The sequence below is a fragment of the Oncorhynchus masou genome, chromosome 18, assembly GCF_036934945.1.
Source record: "Oncorhynchus masou masou isolate Uvic2021 chromosome 18, UVic_Omas_1.1, whole genome shotgun sequence".
NCBI lineage: Eukaryota > Metazoa > Chordata > Actinopteri > Salmoniformes > Salmonidae > Oncorhynchus > Oncorhynchus masou.
In genome coordinates, this window is record NC_088229.1 from 42,971,369 (window position 1) to 42,990,210 (window position 18,842).

General features: G+C 42.5%; 1 pseudogene; it reads left to right on the forward strand.

The window, feature by feature from the left end:
* Nucleotides 1–806: 806 nt before the first annotated feature.
* The window catches only part of LOC135504649 (ataxin-1-like), a 37,077-nt pseudogene continuing 19,041 nt past the window's right edge, over nt 807–18,842 (forward strand).

Here is an 18,842-nt window from a genome sequence, read left to right on the forward strand (position 1 = left end):
TAATAGAGAGCCATGCCAATTCTGTTAAGGGTTCATGTCATGTAATTTATGATGGGTGGAGGCCAAAAATGCTATATTGTGCTCCATTGCGCTCTCTGTCCCTTACCTGGTTTCACTGAGAGGTGTGGAAGGACCTTTTGGTTCATGGTTGAGTGATAAGCATCACATGATGCTGGACGGAAGGAAGAACATTCAAATAATAACACTTAACCATGTAATGATTTATTATGCTGGTTGTTAAAATTGAAATTAAATCAAACATGCATATTTTTAAGATTAAATCATGATTTTCCCATTAAGTCATTATTGAAAGAATATCTCCATGACAATACAATATACAATGCAAAAACCTCCCACTTTTCTCAAACGTTTCGCATCTGGTTACTGCACAGACCTATCCTAGCATTGCAATGTGCTGTGATAAGAGGAGAGGCAGAGGTGTTGTAGAGATTGGCGTGAGGTGTGGGCCGGTGCATTCCGCTCTGAGGAGGTTAATGAGCGTAGCCGCCGGGCCCTCGGCCAAACACTAGCCACCCAGCAACACTAATGCTGCTAACACTAGTGTTAGCTAACGCTCCCACAATGAGCCTGACTCTATCAGTTAGCAACCCCGCACTGAGCTCTGGCTAATTATACATCCAGAGAGGGAGGGAGCAAGGGAGAGAGAGAGAGAGAGGGAGGGAGGGAGGGGGGAAAGAGAAGAGGAGGCAGGAAGAGTGGGAGAGAAGGAGGAACAGAGAGATAGAGGGGGAGAGAGCGAGCAAGGGAGAGAGAGGGGGGAGATCACGTGTGTGAAGGAGAGTGTGTAAGAGGGAAAGAAAGTAACAGCGTCTGTGTGAAACCAAGGAGAAGAGGGAGAGAAGGGCATTGCAAGTGTGTAAGAGAGAGTTTATGAGAGGGAAAAAGAGAGATATAGTTGTGTGTGTGTGTGTACGAGAGAGAGAGAGAGAGGGGTAAAGGGAGGGAGGGGTTAGAGAGATCAAGCAAGTGAGAAAGGGAGAGACAGAGAGAGAGAGAGAGAGAGAGAGAGAGAGAGAGAAAGAAGAGAGAGAGAGAGAGAGAGAGAGCGCACACTCAGAGGGAGAGCTAGCTTGAATTGATTTGAGACGGAGAGTGTAAAAACATAGACGAGTAAAGAGCAAATAGAGTGTGAGACAAGGTGAAAAGGAAAGAACAGAGTGAAGACAGTGAGTCGGAGACAGAAAGAGAGAGTGAGAGATAGAGGGGAGGGGAAAAGAGAGAGAGGCTTGCAGTATCAAAACTGGATGTTTCTAAGTGCTTTACTGCTGACTGATCCAATGAGCACTCACTCTGTTATTCACCACGCAAAGACACCCAGAGAGGTAGGTAACTGGGATGCTTCCTCCCCTCCGAGTGTGTGGGTCTGTGAGAGTGTGTGTTTGGGTGTGTGTGGGTGTAGGAGTGAGTGTGAGACATACAGACAGAAATATAGATGGAAGGGGTAAAATATATGCATAGAGCAGTTTCTTTTTTGAGAATGTGCTGTATTGACTATAATAATTTTCAGAATGTGTGATATTGAAAGAAAGTATCTTGGAAGTGTCTGAGGTATAAAAAAAATGTTTTTTTAAAATGTTAGTGTGGGTGAGAAGGACATACAACATGCATGTGTGCATTGTATATGGTATTGAAGCATGTGTGTACAGTACTTGCATAGCAGTGTGTGTCTAACAGTGTGTGTATCTACACACCAGTGTGTGTGTGTGTGTGTGTGTGTGTGTGTGTGTGTGTGTGTGTGTGTGTGTGTGTGTGTGTGTGTGTGTGTGTGTGTGTGTGTGTGTGTGTGTGTGTGTGTGTGTGTGTGTGTGTGTGTGTGTGTGTGTGTGTGTGTGTGTGTAAGGGATAGAGAGGTGTAGGTTCCAGTAGGTTCACCATTCAGCCTGCCTGCAGATCTGGGCTCAGAATTAGAGCAGTGGGCTGAAATAGACCCAGTCCAGAGATAGCCAAGGGCCATAGTCACAGAGTGGGCACATATGACGGTGGGCGGGAGGGGGGGGTGATTGAATAAAGAGAAAGCACTGCATTAAGAATTCATAAATGTATCATTCTTATAGGCTACATAGGGCTTAACTGTTCATGTGCCAAATACACAGCAATTGCCAAATTGCCAACTTGAGGCAGAAAAATTTGGGCAGAAAAAGGACAAGTTTAATTGAGTAAGAGAAAAGCTGTGGAATGGAGATTTGAAAGTAAAGAGAAGGGAGGGCCAGAACAGTAGCCTTATTTTTGGGAAAGATCTTATGTGTGATGATTGTGAGGCGCTAGACAAATTTGACAGTCACAAGATGGGGATTTCAAAAATGGCACGTCAAGGGAACTGTGCAGTTCAGATGGGTTAAATGGAACAGTAGGCCTAAATGAAATATGAAAACTGACTGTAGATCTATAACCTCTCACATGAACTTTCAACATTTAGATAATGCAGTGTTTGACCTTTCCATTGTGTTAACAACAGATGATTGGTGATCATCAAATGATTCCATTTTTTCTTTGTATATGTTTCTTTACAAGATGATTGATAATAAAAAAATATTGTTCATCCCTTTGGGTATCTCACTGCGCCCTCGTATGCCATGTCTTGAAATATGCAGACAGGCAGAAATGTAATACTTCTGACAGCCAACTTTCGAACTCCATCCATAACTTTTGGACTTCATAACATTCCCAGAAAGCATGGATTATTGAGTCATTGTTAATGTTACACTTACGTTCCAACATTCCCTCCATCTTGCACCAATATCAGTTCATTTTAAGTCTTGGTTCCAATCATTTATTAACAGTTTTCAGCTGTGCTAACATAATTGCACAAGGGTTTTCTAATGATCAATTAGCCTTTTAAAATGATTAACTTGGATTAGCTAACACGACGTGCCATTGGAACACAGGAGTGATGGTTGCTGATAATGGGCCCCTGTACGCCAATGTAGATATTCCATAAAAAAATCTGCAGTTTCCAGCTACATACAATAGTCATTTACATCATTAACAATGTCTACACTGTATCCCTGATCAATTTTAAGTTATTTTTATGAACAAATAAGTAGCTTTACTTTAAAAAACAAGGACATTTCTAAGTGACCCCAAACCTTTGAATGGTTGTGTATATGGAGGGTACGGGGCAACAGAAGACGAACGTCAGAGGGGCTAAGGATCTTGGAGATGGGGAAAGAGCTGATAAAACAGGGGGACAGTTTGCAAGACTCTACCCGGAGGGGCAGGCCAGGATTGGATTGCCATACCCTCTGCCCGAGACAATAATGGGAGCCCGGTGTCTGGTGGTGGTCCGCCTGTTGTCGATACCTGGAGGTGGTCTTGAGAAGAGCCGACCGAGCTCTCTTCCAGGTATGGTGACAGTGGCAGACGAACATCTGGGCCGAGGGTATGCTGACCTCTTCCTCTTGCTCCGGGAAGAGCGGGGGCTGATATCCCAGGGAGCGAAACCAATGGCTGAGCAAGGGACGGTGTTGCGGGCATGGAAAACCAGTCCACCACAATAAGGATAACCGTGTTGCCATCAGACAAGGGGAAACCAGTGACGAAGTCCAGGGATATGTGTGACCAGGGACGGTGAGGGACGGGAAGGGGTTGAAGGAAGCGAGCTGGAGCTTGCCGAGGAGTCTTATTCTGGGCACACACAGTGCACGAATGCGGAGACATCAGGAACCAAGGTTGGCCACCAAAAATGTTGTCGTACCAAGGCCAGGGTCTGACAGGATCCAGGATGGAAGGCCCGTTGAGAGGAATGAGCCCATTCCAGAACTGAGGAACAGGCAGAGTCCGGGACAAACATCCAGTCATCCGGGGCCCCTCTGGCTAACCGGATGTTGTAATTCCTTTCCATGGGGTCGAGACGATAGGAGAGGAATGCGCAAGGATGCAGCTTTTGATCTTGGGCCGAACACTGGGACAGGACAGCCCCCACTCTGACGTCCGGGAAGGCTCTGGATGGATTAGTATGGGGGCGGTAATGAATTGGTGTTTGAGGTCCAAGAACGCCTGGTCTGCAGCTGTAGACCACTTAAACAGGACCATGGGACATTTGAGTGCTGACAGGGGGAAGCCCGTGTGCTGTAGCTCCAGATGAACCAGCGGTAGATATTGGCGACCCCCAGGAAGCACTGCAGCTGAACACTGGAGGTGGGTTGCGGCCAATCCACCACCACACTCACCTTTTAAGGATACATCTGGATGTTGCCTGCAGCAGAATGGAGATGGTGGAGGGATGTAATTTGCATATTTCCGCTTTGACATATTGCTGGTTATCCAGAAGACCCTGGAGGACTTGTCTGACATGGAGGACATGTTCTTGAGCTGAGTGAGAAAACCCGAGGATGTTATCAATGTAGACAAAAACGAAACGGTTCAACATGTTCCCGGAGAACATTGTTTACCAGGGCCTGAACACAGCAGGAGTGATGGTCAGTCCAAAAGGCATCACCAGGTATTAGCAGTGGCCTCTAGCCATGTTAAAGGCAGTCTTCCACTCATCCCCTTCCCGCATCCGTACCATATGATAGGTGTTCCGGAGGTCAAACTTGGAGAAGATTTTAGCCCTCTGGAGAGGCTCGAAAGCCGAGGCAATGAGTAGGAGCAGGAAACGTTTTTTAACCATGATGTCAATCAGGCACCGGTACTCAAAACACGGACGCAGGGTTTTGTTGTTCTTCTCCACAAAGCAGAACCCTGCGCCGGCATGGGAGGCAGAAGGATGGATACCCCCTGCAGCCAGGGAGTCCTCAATATACATCTCCATCGCCTTGGTCTCCAGACCTGACAGGGAATAAAGCCGCCCCAGGGGTGGTGTAATGCCAGGGAGAAGGTCGATGGCGGCAGTCATAGGGCCGATGGAAGGAAGTGCGGTGGCACTGGCCTTGCTGAAAACCTCCTGGAGGTCCTGGTACTCCACAGGAATGGCAGAGAGGTCCAGGGCTTTTCCCAAGCCCGCAGGAAGATGTCCCAGGGGCAGGCAGCTCCGACTTCAGGTAATACCCATGGCAAAACGGGCGCCAACCCAGGATTGAACCAGTAGCCCAGTCAATCAGGGAACTGTGTCTCTGGAGCCAGGAAAACCCCAAAACCACGGGTGCATGAGGAGATTCAATGAGCAGGAACTGCATATTCTCCCTGTGACTACCCAACACTCTCAGGTTAATGACCCAGGATTTGACCCAGATGCAGACACGGTAGGTGGATAGTACAGTTCTCAGATTATTTATTGGAATCACGGGGCAGGCAAAGGGCAGGTTGAGGTCAGGCAGATGTTCATGATCAGGTCAGAGTCAGGCAGGTACAGGACGGGAGGCAGGCTCGGGTTCAGGCCAGGCAGAGGTTCATAATCAGGTTAGAGTCAGGCAGGTACTGGATGGCAGAGACTCAGAACTAGAGAAACAGGAAGGCAGGAAAGAACGCTGGTAAGACCTGACAAGACAAGACGAACTGGCAATAGACAAACAGAGAACACAGGTTTAAATACACAGGGGATAATGGGAAGATGTGCGACACCTGGCAGAGTGGAGACAAGCACAAAGACAGGTGAAACATATCAGGGTGTGACAAATTATAGACAAGTTGACTAACAAATAGTCTACAAAAATGTCAGAAATTATAAGCAGAAATATATATTCCTATCTAAATTAGGTTGGCACAGACAGAGAGGAGGCACATATGGGTGTCAGCAGTCAAACAGATGGGGTAGATACCCCCATGCAGAGGGCAGATATGAGAAAGGGGGAGTGTTAGATACAGACTGTAAATGTGGTGGTGGAGTTGGACGTTGGGGTTAAAGGACAGACAGAAAGCAAGGTTCTGTATTCAAGGATCAAATTGATTGCCTTTATTTGTAAGAAAGGCACTGGAAACCTTTCTCACAAGAGCAGTCCCTTTAGACCAGTACAAAGTGCAGGACAAATACAGATAATCGGACAAATAGACTCCAATCAATCATGAATAAAAGGAGTAAGCTAGACTGTCTGGGTTGGGTCCATTCATACCTGTAACAGAGGAAATATTATTCTGGCTATGCCATTTGAAAAAATGTAAGCAGTTCGGCAATGCATTTTTAGACAGTGCATTTTTTAAGAACAGATGGGAACTCGATTTGTGTGTTGCTATAGTCTGAGATTGATCTCAATAGTGGGTTCACTTTGAAAGGAGTTGAAGAGCATAAACCTAGACGTGCGTGCTTGCGTGCGCCCTTGCATCCTTGTGTGTGTGTGCGCACTTGCGTCCGTATGTATGAGTGTGTGCTATAACACTGCGTGGAAGTGAGTGTTTTTTTTGGGGGGGGGGTACAGCACTCCCTGTTTCTCTGCCCACTGCGTGATATCTAGTTATAGCACTATGGTGGAGGAGGCAATGCTCATACATGCATGATTATAGCTCTTTCTACTTCCACGGGAGTGCTCCAGCCACTGCAGCTCACATACTCAAACATCTTTCAATTACACGGTGTGTTTCTTGGTACCCCAAAGTCAGTTTAAACTTCCATTACCAAGTATTGCACTCTAACATGTAGTCCAACAATTTCCTTCCCTCCTGGACTGACTGTTGAAGATGATTAGAAGACTACAAGTAGAAGTTCATCCACAGTGAGAAAAACACTACATTGACCTTAAATCAGTGTCTACGGTTAAACCTCACCCCTTCCAGTCTGAAATAGAGAGTTTACTGAATGTTCATCTGGTGTCAGACATATAGCTGTCTCACAGTAATATTCCAGAGCTAGGAGATACTGTATATCATATTATAACGTAAGAGTATGCATGGTCAGCATCTGTTAGTCTGTTACACGTATAGGAATCGATTGTACTTTCAACCGTTTCAATGTTGTTTTTGGTGTCGGATTCGCCCTTGCCTTTGAAAGGACTAGGCAAAGATGGGCACTTCTTTGTTACTGTGTGTTTTTCTGAATGTCCATCCGGGTGTGTATGTGTGAGTGTGTGCATAAGTGCGTAAGTGTGAGTGTGTGTGTGTGTGTGTGTGTGTGTTTGCATGCGTGCATTAGGTTTGGCAGGGTGGGTTGGTATCAGTTCACACATGTAGATTTGTTGCGTTAGGCCTTTTGTTTTCATTTGAAGTTGCAGTCTCCTGTCTCAATCCTCTGAGATGAAGCCGGAATGGCGTCTGACTCCCATTGTGCCTGTCAGTCGCATTCACTGTCACTCAAACACATGTCCTCGTTGGGAAACTGAGTACCTACCTGGCACTGCCTGCTGACTCCTTCTCTTTGACAGTTTACATGACGATCCTAATTTGAATGGTAAGGTCAGAAGCTTAAAGAGCTCAGTATCGCCTAAGAACCCACCAGGGTTCTTTTCCCGAAAGCTAAAGGGATAATATAAACCGTGTTACAACCATTTCATCCAAGGTTTGTCGTCAACACCATGTGTGTGTCGTGTGTGAGCGTGTGGGGGATGCTGAAGAGTGAGTACATCTCTGAATGAGAATGAACTCACTCTCCCTCTTCTAGAAACATACACACACACACACACACACACACATGAGCATGCACAGACGCATAAACAAACACACACACAAATTCCTAATTGAAACTCATGAAAGATAATTGGAAATGGAATGTCAGTGTACTTCTTGAATTGACTGGCATCTTGTTTGGGACTGACTGGTTGCTGGCCCTTTAAGAGGTCTATTTTTACAGGGGTACAGTCATGCATGGAGCAAGGCACAGCTGAGAGAGGAGGCATGGAGAGGCCGTTGGAGAGTCTTTCTCTGACTCAAAAATGTGACTCTCTACAACACATGGGCTACTAATGTGTTATTGTGTGTGTGACCGTGCGTGTTTGTGTGTGCGTGTGTGTGTGCATAGGTGCATATGCAGGGTTGAGTAGGTTACTTTCTAAATATAATCACTTACAGTTACCTGTCCAAATTTGTAATCAGCAATGTAACTTTTTGATTACCTGACTCAGTAACATAATCTGATTACATTCAGTTACTTTTAGATTACTTTCCTCTAAAGAGGCATTAGAAGAAGACAAATGTATGTTACCAATTGAAAGACATCTATTGCCGGATAAATCAATGTTAAAGTTTACATAGCTGGCCATATATGGATGTTACATTTTACATTATGGGTTGGTTAAGTAGGCTTCTTCTAACCCATTGTGTTCTTATTACATACAATAATATGATTACATGATATCTTTACATTAAAAGCAAAGTCTATCAGAATTTCAGTCATTCCAATAAATGATATACCCCTTGATCTTCAAAAATAGGACTTGGAAAGATGGAAATATAGATTAGCCTAATTGTTTAACCTGAGCATAACCCCAAAACTAAGGACTTATTAGCCATCCCTACTCTGTTTATGATTTTGTTGTCATGGAGGACTGATTGGACTCATTGATTCAAGTTGAAAAATAAATGCTGCGCTCAGGGAATGGCATGCTTTAAACACTACTGAAAAGTGCTACTTACATCTGAAAAATGTATGACATATGCTGCATTTGATACAGGCCTACTTTTTTTTATTTTTTGTTTTTATTACTTTGATATATTGATAATATTCAGCTGTTTAAAGGGTAAACCACAGACGAAATAAAAACAAAACGATCGCCCCGCCTCTGTTTCGGTTAAAAGCTGAGGGATGGCCTGGAGAAATGTAACCACACTCAGATTAACAAACAGAGCTATGGATGTAAGGACTGACCATCCATGATATCAAAATGATTGTTTTAACTGTGTTACGAGCGAACACAGTGTTTGTTTACATTGAAAATATTTACAAACATTGGAGAAAAACAAATTTTAGTTTCTCATGAAGTGTGACAGTTCAAGAATCAATGGATACAGTTGAAGTCGGAAGTTTACATACACTTAGGTTGGAGTCATTAAAACTAGTTTTTCAACCACTCCACAAATTTCTTGTTATTAACAAACTATAGTTTTGGCAAGTCGGTTAGGACATCTACTTGCATGACACATGCAATAACACAAGTCATGTTTCCAACAATTATTCACAGACAGATTATTTCCCTTATAATTCACTGTATCACAATCCCAGCAGATCAGACGTTTACATACACTAAGTTGACTGTGAATTTAAACAGCTTGAAAATTCCAGAAAATTATGCCATGTCTTTAGAAGCTTCTGATAGGATAATTGACATAATTTGAGTGAATTGGAGGTGTACCTGTGGATGTATGTCAAGGTCTACCTTCAAACTCAGTGCCTCTTTGCTTGACATCATGGGAAAATCAAAAGAATTCAGCCAAGACCTCCACAAAAAAATGTAGACCTCCACAAGTCTGGTTCATCCTCGGGAGTAATTTCCAAATGCCTGAAGGTACCACGTTCAACTGTACAAATGATTTATGCAAGTATAAACACCATGGGACCACGCAGCCGCCATACTGCTCAGGAAGGAGATGCGTTCTGTCTCCTAGAGATGAACGTACTTTGGTGCAAACAGTGCAAATCAATCCCAGAACAACAGCAAAGGAACGTTTGACCCAAGTTAAACTTGTTATGGCTGCAATCCCACTATCGGGATAAGTGTCATCAACAACCACTGAATAGCATAGCGCTACATACAATAAATATTACTATAAATTTTTAAACTCATGAAATCACAAGTGCAATATAGGAAAACACAGTTTAGACTTTTGTTAATCCACCTGTCGTGTCATTTTGAAATTATGCTTTACAGCGAAAGCAATCCAAGCGTTTGTGTAAGCTTATCTATCGCACGATAAAACATTAAGTACACTTAGCATCAGGTAGCTTGGTCACGAAAATCAGAATAGCAATCAAATCAAATCAAATCGTTTACCTTTAATGATCTTCAGATGTTTTCACTCACGAGACTCCCAGTTACACTGGGAGATTATTTTTATAACCAAAATACCTCAGTTTGTTTGGAGCGTTATGTTGAGAAATCCACAGGAAAGAGCGGTCACGACAACGCAGACGAAAATTCCAAATAGTTTCCATAATATCCACAGAAACATGTCAAACGTTTTTTATAATCAATCCTCAGGTTGTTTTTAAAATATATAATCGATAATATATCAACTGCAAATGTCTTTCACAATAGGAGGGAGAAAAGCAATACCCATCCAAACTCTGTTGCGCGAGCAAAACTCATGTGACCATTTGACGCGATGTTATCGTTCTGGCTCATTTTTCAAAATAAAAGCCTGAAACTATGTCTGAAGACTGTTGACACCTTGAGGAAGTGATATGAAAATGAATATGGTTCATATCCCTTTAAATGGAGCGTAGGGAGGCTATGGAACATGGAGTTTTCAAAATAGAAGCCACTTCCTGTTTTGATTTTCCTCTGGGATTCGCCTGCAATATCAGTTTTCTTATACTCACAGACAATATTTTACAGTTTTGGAAACTTTAGAGTTTTCTATCTAATACTACTAATAATATGTATATATTAGCATCTCAGACTGAGGAGCAGGCCGTTTACAATGGGCACCTTTTCATCCAAGCTACTCAATACTGCCCCTGCAGCCATAAAAAGTTAAACAATTTAAAGGCAATACTACCAAATACTAATTGAGTGGATGTAAACTTCTGACCCACTGGGAATGTGATGAAAGAAATAAAAGCTGAAATCAATCATTCTCTATACTATTATTCTGACATTTCACATTCTTAAAACAAAGTGGTGATCCTAACTGACCTAAGACAGGAAATTTTTACTAGGATGAAATGTCAGGAATTGTGAAAAACTGAGTTTAAATGTATTTGGCTAAGGTGTATGTAAACTTCCGACTTCAAATGTGTATATATATATATATATATATATATATATATATATATATATATATATATATATATATATATATATATATATATATATACAGTACCAGTCAAAAGTTTGGACACACCTACTCATTCAAGGGTTAATCTTTATTTGTATTATTTTCTACATTGTACAATAATAGTATAGAAATCACAACTATGAAATTAGACAAATGGAATCATGTAGTAACCAAAAAAGAGTTAAAGAAATCCAAATATATTTTGGATTTTAGATTCTTCAATGTAGCGACCCTTTGCCTTGATGACAGGTTTGCATAATCTTGGCATTCTCTCAATGAGCTTCACCTGGAATGCTTTTCCAAGAGTCTTGAAGGAGTACTCACATATGCTGAGCACTTTTTGGCTGCTTTTCCTTCACTGCGGTCCAACTAATCCCAAACCATTTCATTTGGGTGATTGTGGAGGCCAGGTCATCTGATGCAGCAATCCGTCACTCTCCTTCTTGGTCAAATAGCCCTTACACATCATGGAGTTGTGTTAGGTCATTGTCCTATTGAAAAACAAATGATAGTCATGCCTCTCTCTAATGTCAACATGACGTCTGCTGTTTCGGTTAGTTATTACTGCCCCTACTCCAGCTCAACATGCCTTAGATAGCTCTTTTGTGACACAAACCACACATGGGGAGACCTCACCTGGCTTAACTGGTGTCTCCAAAGATGCAAGCTCCCTCATTGTCACTCAATGCCTGGGCTTACCCCCACTGTACTCACATCCTACCATACCCTTGTCTGTACATTATGCCCTGAATCTATTCTACCATGCCCAGAAATCAGTGAATATCCCATTCACTGCTCAATAGGGACGCATAGGAACGCAGAGGTTTCTAAATAAGAGTCCCTTCCTGATTGGATTTTCTCAGGCTCTCGCCTGCAATATCAGTTCTGTTATACTCACAAGCAATATTTTTACAGTTTTGGAAACTTTAGAGTGTTTTCTATCCTAAGCTGTCAATTATATGCATATTCTAGCATCTTGTCCTGACAAAATAGCCCGCTTACTTTGGGAACGTTATTTTTCCAAAAATGAAAATAGTGCCCCCTAGTTTCAAGAGGTTAAATAAGAATTCCCCATTCAAACAATGTAGAACTAAGAACAGATATAGTCCTTGGTTAACTCCAGACATGACTGCCCTTGACCAGCACAAAAACATCCTGTGGCGTACTGCATTAGCATCGAACAGCCCCCGTGATATTCAACTTTTCAGGGAAGTGAGGAACCAATACACACAGAAAGTTAGGAAAGCTAAGGCTAGCTTTTTCAAACAGAAATGTGCATCCTATGGCACTAATTACAAAAGGTTTTGGGACACTGTAAAGTCCATGAAGAATAAGAGCACCTCCTCCCAGCTGCCCACTGCACTGAGGCTAGGAAACACTCTCACCGCCGATAAATCTACGATAATCGAGAATTTCAAAAAGCATTTTTCTACGGCTGGCCATGCTTTTCACCTGGCTATCCCTACCCCGATCAGCAGCTCTGCACCCCCTGCAGCAACTTGCCCAAGCTCCCCCCTCTTCTCCTTTACCCAAATCCAGGTAGATTATGTTCTGAAAGAGCTGCATTATCTGGATCCCAACAAATCAGCTGGGCAAGACAATCTGGACACTCTTTTTTTTAATTATCAGACGAAATTGTTGCAACCCCTATTACTAGCCTGTTCAACCTCTCTTTTGCATTGTCTGAGATCCCTAAAGATTGGAAAGTTGCCGCGATCATCCCCCTCATCAAAGGGAGTGACACTCTAACCCAAACTGTCTTCGAAAGTCAAGTTAACCAACAGATCACCGACCATTTCAGTTCCGACCGTACCTTCTCCACTATGCAATCTGGTTTCCGAGCTGGTCACGGGTGCACCTCAACCACGCTCATGGTCCTAAAAGATATCATAACTGCCATCGATAAGAGACAATACTGTGCAGCTGTTTTCATTGACCTGGCCAAGGCTTTCGACTCTGTCAATCACCGCATTCTTATCGGCAGACTCAATAGCCTTGGTTTCTCAAATGACTGCCTCGCCTGGTTCACCAACTACTTCTCAGATAGAGTTCAGTGTGTCAAATCGGAGCGCCTGTTGTCCAGATCTCGGGCAGTCTCTATGGGGATGCCACAGGGTTCAATTCTCGGGCTGACGCTTTTCTCTGTATATGTCAATGATGTCGCTCTTGCTGCTGGCTATTCTCTGATCCACCTCTACGCAGTCGACACCATTCTGTATGCATCTGGCCCTTCCTTGGGCACTGTGTTAACAAACCTCCAAACGAGCTTCAATGCCATACAACACTCCTTCCGTGACCTCCAACTGCTCTTAAATGCTAGTAAAACTAAATGCATGCTCTTCTACCGATTGCTGCCCGCACTTGCCCTCCTAATATCACTACTCTGAACGGTTCTGACTCAGAATATGTGGACAACTACAAATACCAAATACCTTTACAGTCTGGTTAGACTGTAAACTCTCCTTCCTTTCACATTAAGCATCTCCAATCCAAAATTAAATCTATAATTGGTTTCCTCTTTCGCAACCAAGCCTCCTTCACTCATGCTGCCAAACACACCCTCATAAAACTGACTATCCTACCGATCCTTAACTTCGGCGATGTCGTTTACAAAATAGCCTCCAACACTCTACTCAGCAAATTGGATGTAGTCTATCACAGTGCCATCCGTTTTGACAGCAACGCTCCTTATACTACCCACCACTGTGACCTGTATGCTCTCTTTGGCTGGCCCTCGCTACATATTTGTCACCGAACCCACTGGCTCCAGGTTATCTATAAGTCTTTGCTAGGTAAAGTTTTGCCTTATCTCAGCTCACTGGTCCCCATAGCAACACCCACCCTTAGCACGCGTTACAGCAGGTATTTTTCACTGGTCATCCCCAAAGCCAACACCTCCTTTGGCAACTTTTCCTTCCAGTTCTCTACTGCCAATGACTGGAATGAATTGCAAAAATCACGGAATCTGGAGACTTATATCTCACTCACTAACTTTAAGCATCAGCTGTCAGAGCAGCTTATCGATCACTGTACCTATATACAGCCCATTTGTAAATAGCACACCCAACTCATCCCCATATTGTTTTTTTGTTTTTTAAACTCTTTTGCTCCACAGTATCTCTACATGCACATCATCATCTGCACATCTATCACCCCAGTGTTAATTGCTAAAATGTAATTATTTTGACACCATGGTCTATTGTCTTACCCCCCTAATCTTACTACATTTGCACACACTGTACATAGATTTTTTCTATTGTGATATTGACTGTACTTTTGCTTATCCCATGTGTAATTCTGTGTTGTTGTTGTCACACTGCTTTGCTTTATCTTGTCCAGGTTGCAGTTGTACATGAGAACTTGTTCTCAACTGGCCTACCTGGTTAAATAAAGGTGAAATAAAAATAAAAGTAAAAAAATGTAATCCAAGTCCAACCAAGCACAAACCAGATGGGATGGTGTATGCTATGCTGGTTAAGTGTGCCTTGAATTCTAAATATATCACGGACTGTGTCACAAGCAAATTACCCCACACCATCACACCTTCTCCTCCATGCTTCACGGTGGGAACCATACATGCGGAAATCATCCATTCACCTTCTCTGCATCGGTTGGAACCAAAAATCTCAAATTTGGAATCATCAGACCAACGGACAGATTTCCACCGGTCTAATGTCCATTGCTCATGTTTCTCGGCCCAAGCTAGTCTATTTTGATTGGTGTCCTTTACTACTGGTTTCTTTGCAGCAATTTGATCATGTAGGCCTGATTCACGTCCTCTTCTCTGAACAGTTGATGTTGAGATGCGTCTGTTACCTGAACTTTGTGATGCATAATTTTGGGCTGCAATTTCTGAGGCTGGTAACTCTAATGAACATATCCTCTGCGGTAGAGGTAACTCTGGGTCTACCTTTCCTTTCCTGGTCCTCTTGAGAGCCAGTTTAATCATAGCGCTTGATGGTTTTTGTGGCTGCACATGAAGACTCTTTCAAACTTCTTGAAATGTTCAGAATTGACTGACCTTCGTGTCTTAAAGTAATGATGGGCTCTCATTTCTCTTTGTTTATTTGAGCTCTTCTTGCCATAATATGGACTTGGTATTTTACCAAATAGGGCTATCTTCTGTATACTACCCCTACTGTACAATGTCACAACATAACTGATTGTCTCAAATGCATTAAGAAGGAAAGAAATTCCACAAATGAACCTTTAACAAGGCACACCTGTTAATTGAAATCCATTCCAGGTGACTATCTCATGAAGCTGGTTGAGAGAATGCCAAAAGCGTGCAAATCTGTCATCAATTCAAAGTGTGGCTACTTTGAAGAATCTCAAATATAAAATAATTTGTTTCACACATGTTTGGTGACTGGGGTTGCAGGGTAGCCTAGTGGTTAGGAGTGTTGGACTAGTAACCAGAAGGTTGCAAGTTCAAAGCCCTGAACAGACAGTTAACCCACTGTTCCAAAGCTGTCATTGAAAATACTGTACTGTGTACTGTATATATAAAAATGGATGTAGCAACTACAGATTGCCCCTTTAAGTCTATCAAAAGTGTACAACTTTGAGCATGTGTTCATTAGGCATATGGATATATTATTTTAATGAGCATGAATTAGATTGCGCTATCAAAGCCCCCCTTTTATTCAATATGCTGGGATCCGTACTATGCAGCTGTTGCAAGAGTGCATTTTTCACTGGCTGTCCACTGGTTTCAAATACACATCCACAACAACCACAATCTGCAAGGCTCAAGTAGCTAAATGAGAGATCAGCAGCGTTGATTCACATCAATGCGCTTTGTAGATATCAATAGTAAGTGACGTCCGTATCGCCGTAGACTACACCACTGCTGTCCTCCTGACAGCCAAGCGTTTATTCTAGTTGGATCATCTTTGGATGCCGACAGCAGTCGCACCATTGGAAGAACATAGCTTGGACTGTAGACTACAACAACCAAAAATCCTGCTCTTTTCCCGCTATCCTTCAAACACATTTGGTGTGTCATCATAGTGGTCTCTGATTTGTGGTCAGACTCGCTCAAAAAGAGAGTGTCAAAAATTATTTTCCGATTCTGAAATCTGATTCTGAAAGTAATCATCTAGTTTTTCAAAAGTGTCTGTAATCTGATTATAATATTTTTGCTGGTAACGTAACGGATTACAGTTACCGTTTCTTTGTAATCCCTTATATGTAATGGATGATATGTAATCCATTACTCCCCAACCCTGTCCTTGCGTGTGTGTGTGTGGTGACATGTCAGCAAAGCTCTGCTGGACACAGCTCTCTGAGGTCAAATTTATAGGGATTAGGACCTTAGACCTCAAACAAAAACAGATATGCATACATACAATACATACATCCCCTGTCACAGTGAACTTACAGTACTGTGCGTGTGGTATGCCCATTGGCTCTCATATACAGTAACCAAAAAACACATACACACACTCAAACACATTACGTCTCTGTACAATGGATTAAAGTGAGCAAAAATAAACCAATCTCTGCTTTTTGTGTTGAGTGCTCCGACTCCTTTCTGCCTCGATTTAGTCCTTTTGGAAGTTTTTCTTGGCAAATCTTTCACATTCATTCTCTCTGCACAAATGTACACACAGGCATACATACAGTACACCCACTGCAAAATTACTTATAAATCCTCAATATGTGGGCCTAAAATACCCATCTGCCTTATGCAATCTGCATGTTACATAATGCCTGTCATTATCACAGGGCTCCTTCACACCCAGCCATGCCTCTCCACCTACATTAATAGTATACGCACACGCACACGCACATGCACATTGATTAATACACACACACCCGCACACTGCTTCATAAATACATACACACACACACACACACATATGCAGGTACAAGTTACACATTCACATGCAGACATAAAGGAAACAACACAGAGATACCTCCTGCCCCCTGAGTTGACAGTCATTACACTCCAGCACTCTCAATATCTATCTTTCTCTAGTTGTTAGGGAGCACACTCAAGCAGAAAGAGCAAGAGAGAGAAAGTAAGAGGGAGAGAGATGGGTAGAGAGGTAGAGAGAGACACAGATGTAGAGAGAGATGGGCAGAGATGGATGTAGGGAAAAGGGAAGAGCTAAAGGACTCCCATTACACCCTTTCACACCAAACGCAGGTGAAAATACAGGGCAGGAGAACTGGTTTCTATGTTTGTGTGTGTGTGTGTGTGTGTTTAGTGATGCGCGGGTCAGCTGTTTATGTTTACTTGCTAAGGTGAAAAGCTGAGCCCCACACCTGACCCTAACCCGCAAATATAGAACATGCGCTGTACAGTCAGAGATGGTGGTGATATTTTGACAGGTTGTGTTTCTACTTATATTATCTGACATTTTGGCAGGATATTTGTTAGTCAACCTACATGCAGCTTTTCTTCGACCATTTCTTGTTGCCCTAGAAGACTAATTAAACCCTTTCTCACCAGAATAATGGAAGAAATTGATAGAATGAATGCTTCAATCTAGTTGACATTGGTTGAGTGTGTTTTCTTTTTCCTCTTTCATCTCTGCTTATTTCAGTGAAGACGTTTAGGGACCGGGGAGAAAACGCAATTTTAAAAAACTACGGGAAAGATTTTCTGTGCAACATTTTCTAATGACATCAGTTTGACAGGTTTTAAGGAAATTAAAAGCTGCTAAAACGATAAACATGTTTTTGATACAGTTTGGTTGTCACGGTCTTCCTCCTCTTCATCTGAAGAGGAGAGGCGAGAAGGATCAGAGGACCAATATGCGGTGTGGTATGTGTTCATAGTGAATTTTAATAAAGAGAACACTGAACACTATACAAAAGAGTAACAAAAACCAATCAACTAAATACAACCGTGAAGCTACAAATGAGACCTGTGCTGACACAAGCCACTAACATAGACAATCACCCACAAACAAACAGTGCAACCCAGGCGACCTAAGTATGATTCTCAATCAGAGACAACTAATGACACCTGCTTCTGATTGAGAACCATACTAGGCCAAAACATAGAAATCCCAAATCATAGAAAATCAAACATAGACTGCCCACCCAACTCACGCCCTGACCATACTAAATAAATAGAAAACAAAGGAAATAAAGGTCAGAACGTGACATCGGGTGCATATTATATGCAGTTGAAGAACTATCAGCTTTCATGTTGGTAAAGATAGCAGCTTTACAGACGGTCCTTAAACGCACATTAATTTTTTCAAGATGCTGAAATAAATAAATCATATTTCTCCACTCCTGTTCCTGAGTCAAAATATACATCTGATGTTTTATTTTACTGCAAGAAATGGTTCATTCTGCCACTTCACCAAATCTTCACTTTTCTGGCCCTTCCTTCTATACATTTTTCAACTCCTCATTTTTTAAATGTTATTTAATTCAACTCCGACGTTGTCCTTTTTGCCTCAGTGGATCGACATTACATTTTTCTGCCCATCTTCCCAAAATAATTTGGCAATTGACGCCAAGTTAGGTCTTAAAGCTTAGGCTTATGCACTAAAGCAATACACAAATAATGAAAGAAGAACCTGAATGTAGCCTATAGATATGAATTGTACAATAATTATACATTTATGGATTTTTAATGCATTGTTTTCTCTTTATTCAAGCCGCGCGTCTTTCATCCACACAGTATTTCATGACCCTAACCGCGGGGACTACAGGTTATGAGTCAACCTGCGCATCACTAGTATGTGTGTGTGTGTGTGTGTGTGTGTGTGTGTGTGTGTGTGTGTGCGTGTGCATGTGCGTGCGAGTGCGTGTGCGTGTGTGTGTGTGAATGTGTATGTGTGTGTAAATCATGCATGTGTGTGTGTGTTTGCGTCAATGAGTGTTTTTTGCATCAGCGTGTGTGAATGTGAGTCTCCCTAGTTCTGTGTGGGTCCTATTCTAAACCCTGGGAGAGGATAAGCACATTCAGTGATCAACAGGGCAGCAAAGTGATAGTGGGGCTGCTCACTACTTCAATAGTAAAGCTGAAAACCCCACAGCACTGCAACACACAA